The 5480-nt window shown below is 35.7% G+C and overlaps 1 protein-coding gene and 1 long non-coding RNA gene across 3 annotated transcripts in view; both read right to left on the bottom strand.

Annotated features, from left to right (window-relative positions):
• The window catches only part of LOC106465637 (serine/threonine-protein kinase EDR1-like), a 51089-nt gene that overhangs the window by 7861 nt on the left and 37748 nt on the right, over positions 1-5480 (bottom strand). The gene's annotated exons all lie outside the window — the stretch shown is intronic.
• Positions 1-5480, bottom strand: part of LOC111087320 — a 15932-nt gene that overhangs the window by 5162 nt on the left and 5290 nt on the right. The window lies entirely within an intron of this gene.

Raw genomic sequence — 5480 nt, forward strand, 5'->3', positions numbered from 1 at the left:
AACAGACAGAAACTGAGATAAGGCTTGTTTCAACTTCTCTGGTGTATGAAACGTGAAGATATGCAAAAAGTACACTATTCTAAGCAATGTACAGACAAAACTCTTATTTTATTTATATAGAAGAAGATATATATTTAAACTTACGATCAATAAGACTCTTTGTAAAAACTATTCCATGGCTCAAAATACTGTTATTTCACTAATAAAACATTTTAAAAGTATTATATATACAACACGACAAAAACTTCCGAATTCCCAGTATTTTGCCCAATGAAATCTCAGTATAAGACATATTTCTTCTACTGTCATCCACTGTTTCAAATCTCTGCATTTTCTATTTACAGTATTTTCCTTATATTCCAGAACACTGGGATTTTGTTTACAACCAAGTAGACATTTTATGAACATTTCTATAGGTTTTGTTTTTGTTTTTGAATTTCGCGCAAAGCTACACGAGGGCTATCTGCGCTAAAGTCCCTAAAAAGACTAGAGGGAAGGCAGCTAGTCATCACCACCCACCGCCAACTCTTGGTCTACTCTTTTACCAATGAATAGTGGGATTGACCGTCACATTATAACGTCCTCACGGCTGAAAGGGCGAGCACGTTTGGTGGGACGGAGATTCGAACCCACGACCCTAACCACTTGGCCATGCCGGGCTTTCTATAGGATACACAATTCTCTGTACCATTTTCTATATACAGTGTTTTCCCTATGTTCCAAAACACTAGGATTTTGTTTACAACTACGTAGAAATCTTATGAAAATTTCTATAGGATACACAATTCTCTGTAGCGTTGTCTAGTTATAATTGTAAAATCCACGAAAAAAAGAACTTCCTTGATGAAACCTGTAAAACTTTAAAGAGGAAATATAAGGTTTCTACGAAAATGCTTGTCAGTCAAATCTTCAGGTAAGCCTAAGAACTTCCGCGTATAAAATTCCAAGGTATTCTGAGATACTTGGTTCAAGATATCAGTTTCAAACCCAGGTTCAGTTTGTCACTCTAGTTATCTATACATATTCTAGCTGCACGATTGTGACACTTTCTCCGTGAAAAAAAAAAAAAAAAGTGGTTAAAAACGTTCAAATTTCTTCGTTGTTGTGCATGCGATCATATTCATGAACGTCACTGACGTCACGCGAAAAAGATATTGGAGAACCTGTTTAACGACTCGTAAGGTGCTGACAAAATATCTTGTTGCAGGTTCTAAAAATATACTGAGAACTCAATGCTTCCTAACTTGTTATTGAAAGAAAATACAGAAGCATAAGTGCATGTATACTGTTTAATCTCTAAAACAAGACAGAAGAAGTGAAGTTCTATGAAAGTTTCCTCAAATCCGCTCCAATTTCTCATTCGATAATATCACGCTTTCGACTAAGCCTTTACTTCCGTATTTGTTAGTTTGTTTGAAGTTAAGCACAAAGCTACACAATGGGCTATATGTGCTCTGCCCACCACAGGTATCGAAACCCGGTTTCTAGCGTTGTAAGTCCGCAGACGTACCGCTGTGCCACCGGGGGGCACTTCGGTATGAAACGCATCGTAAGCAAACATAAATCGTATATCCTACCGACTGCAACATGTAACATTTTCTTTGTTGACAGAAAAATATAAATGTATCAATGCGCGGACAGAATTTATCAGAACATTCTATTGTTTCTTTTAAACTGGCTAAAGCAAAATGCTGCTTGATTTGTGGTTGCAGAACACAATAACCTAAAAACGTAGGAAACACTTTACATATAAAGAACTCGCACTGCACGAATATCGATAGACGATTAAAAATTTAAAATATACACCTATAAGCAGAAGTACATAGGAAATAGTAAAAGTACCATAGCAAAGTCGAGCTTAAAAAATAGCGCCACAAACAGAGGCGTTCCATGCAAAGTTACCCTGCTACGCGCGGTATTAAACGTCACTTTCGTTTGGCGTCAGCTTCATGCATTTTGCTACCGATCTCCTCGCTCAGTTGAGTCCTAACGCAAATCTTTCGTCCCAATGCTTATCCATTTACACTCGACATTTGGGGGTTCACCCGAGTTCTTCTTCTGAATCTCGTCAAAATTGGTTCAACCAGTTCCTCATATCAACTTATCACGTCAGACAAACGGACAATTCTGGTTTAAATATACTCACATGAGCATAAAAAGAGTGCTACTGTTGTTACCAAACAGGTTATATGGAAAGATTAACAAGAAAACATAAATAACAAACTGTTTCCTTATTATCACAGATCAAACTGTTTGATTTGTCCTGTTTCCTTTTCTCCCGATTACTTACATGCCCTTCCTGGTTCTACAACCTTGAATACACAATACATGACATGACCTATTCCGAAGCTACCAATGTATTTTTCTCTCCCAAAATGTCAAGTGTTTTACCATCTTTAACTGCCACTACACGTTAAAAAATTTAACAAATGAATTAGAACTTTTCTCTGTCTCCGTGAATATGTGAAGTATAAGTGAAGTACATTTAGATTTTTGACAGGAGAGAAAACATGAGAGAATCCTCAATAACCGCAGCACTTAAAATTCTTTTAGGCAGGATTAGAGTAAATTAATCTATGATACTTATTTTCTTTCTATTAACCATACTTTTGTACGTCAAATACACCAAGCGTGGAGCGCGCGTGTACCCGATTCAATTTTATTACTCATCAGGATCTCTACGAACCTACCCTCAAATGGAAATTCTTTGAGGCAGGATTAGAGTAAATTAATCTATGATACCTTGGGCGTGGTCAAACACATCAATCGAAAGGGTTTGACCTCCTGAGTCCAGAACAGTAATTAGATCTCAAATCGGTCAAGAGATGACGGAGCTGTGAAAAGCTGTAAAGTTTGTACTTTAAAAAACTCAGAGCCGCTCTATGAGCCACTATGCGGCGGCTAAAACGAGGGGAAGAGGGGTGGGGGGGATTTCCTTGCTAAGCTATTTCATAACACCATCAAAATATATTTTAATGCTCTTTGAATTGGTTCAAATACTATGACTATCCATGTATAATGTGAACACTGAGGTAAAGCCAAACATGACGGTTAAATAAGTACATGGACTGAATTGGAGACTGCGAGCCCACAGTTGGTGGGTTGGGGTGTCCAATTAACAAACAAACATCATAAAATCAGACTTGTTAAATTCTAAGCTTCACCTAATGATCAAGATATTACATTACTTAACTACGCTCAGACATACATCCAATCTGTATAACACGTCATTAATTCTTCAATAAACAGGCCAAGGTCAGTATAAATTAATCGTCCGAGAAAAGGCACGCACAGCCTCGTGACCAGCACATTCAATACTACTTAGATTACTCTCTCGTGTTATAAAAATACCAACAACCAAACAATACAAGTGTAATAAGACAGCAAAATATAATTCGTGACACTAGGCATAATTTTAAGCGTATAATTTTTTTTAACTTTCCGAATGTCTACAATTATAAGTGCGTGGCTCTGCATCTGATTTATGCTCCTCGTGTTCGAAAAAAAAGAGCATATTTTATTAATTTGTTTTCCTTGAAAACAAGCTTAGAATCGATTTGTCCAGCTAATTCTTCGAAACTCATTGAAATGCTTGATATGTGGTAACAAGATCGTGCTCGATAACTTAAGCCTAACAGCAACTCACTGAAATGCTTGATATGTGGTAACAAGATCGTGCTCGATAACTTAAGCCTAACAGCAACTCACTGAAATGCTTGATATGTGGTAACAAGATCGTGCTCGATAACTTAAGCCTAACAGCAACTCACTGAAATGCTTGATATGTGGTAACAAGATCGTGCTCGATAACTTAAGCCTAACAGCAACTCACTGAAATGCTTGATAAGTGGTAGCAAAATCGTTCTGGATAATTTAAGCCTAACAGCTTGAGATTTTAACCGATTCAAAGTTGAAACTCACTGAAATGCTTCATAAGTGGTAACAAAATCGTGTTGGATAATTTAAGCCTAACAGCAACTCACTGAAATGCTTGATAAGTGGTAACAATATCGTTCTGGATAATTTAAGCCTAACAGCTTGAGATTTTAACCGATTCAAAGTTGAAACTCACTGAAATGCTTCATAAGTGATAACAAAATCGTGCTGGATAATTTAAGCCTAACAGCTTGAGATTTTAACCGATTCAAAGCTGATTCTATTTTTCCCCTTACCTACATAGTTTATGATCAAAACTGAATAAATCATAATTTAGATATATTTTATTGTTGGTTAAGAGAAGAACATTTCTTTATTAACTTTATACTGGTGAAAAACAAAACCAAACGGAGTTTTATGTATTTTTTTGATAATACACTACAATCAATCAAATAGATCCCCTTCTGCTAATGTTAAAACCAGACAAGCTGGAGGAAACAAGTGCAGACATGGATTAGTTTGGGTTTATGATATAAATTAACTCCAATCTGGTAAAATTATGATATTAAAATTCCACGTTTTTTTTTTTTTGTCTTATTATTTTGGTAGAAAATAAAAACTGATCCTGTCTTGCAAGCTGTCGATAAGACCTTCATTAAAATATCTGTTTTCTTTTAGCCTTCCTTGCAGTTTTGGTGAAATTTGGTTCTCCCATGCTAAAATTATCAATTTACTGTTTTGTTTTTCATATTTCAATTAATTGCATACGATACGTACTTACGAGAGTAAATTGTTTGGAAAATGGAGAAACTTTCTATTGGAAAGTCGTAGTATCAGAAATATGCGTGTTTAAATACCACCTTAAACGTGTTCCACAATTTGGTTACTTTTTTAAAGAATGTGATAGCATTAAAATTACCTTTTGATATGGTATGAGATTTTCTTTTCGATAAATTCATCCCCAATACGTCCGATATCATGCTATGCTAAAATACGAACTGGTAAATTAACGGATATTCTAAAACAAAACGCAAAAAAACATATATTAACTGAGTAATTACTGCGTTTATCCTTACATTTATAAACGGAACATTCTAATTATATTTGACGATAAGCTAAACGTGGAACTTTTTTTATACATACACGTCAGGACTCGTACCTTCAAATCTTCACACGTCTGCAACACGCGCGCGGAAATAACTTGCGCTGGAATTGAACCTTGTTTTAAAGTAGAGAACATACAGCTTTAATACATTTTTAACACCTGCCACACGAGCCAGCCAAGCATCTTTTAATACTGAGCCTAAGATGGTCAACTGGGGATTCATTCAGAAAACCGGTAAATTAGGGTTATTTCGTTGAATGAAGCTCTGCGGTAGATATATATATGTGTGTGAAAATATGACTTGATGAATCTATACGGATTATACTATGGTCGTACCATACTGGGCATTATACCATCCTTATTATATTTACTCTTCATTGTAGAAATGATATTTTTTATTTGAGAATCGCTAGGGAAATCATCTTGTAATGCATCGTGCATCTGCTTCAACCTCAATATTACATCTTTAGGCTTAACTGTGTCGTTAGTTTCACAAAAT

This window comes from Limulus polyphemus, unplaced genomic scaffold (assembly GCF_000517525.1).
Source record: "Limulus polyphemus unplaced genomic scaffold, Limulus_polyphemus-2.1.2 Scaffold2007, whole genome shotgun sequence".
NCBI lineage: Eukaryota > Metazoa > Arthropoda > Merostomata > Xiphosura > Limulidae > Limulus > Limulus polyphemus.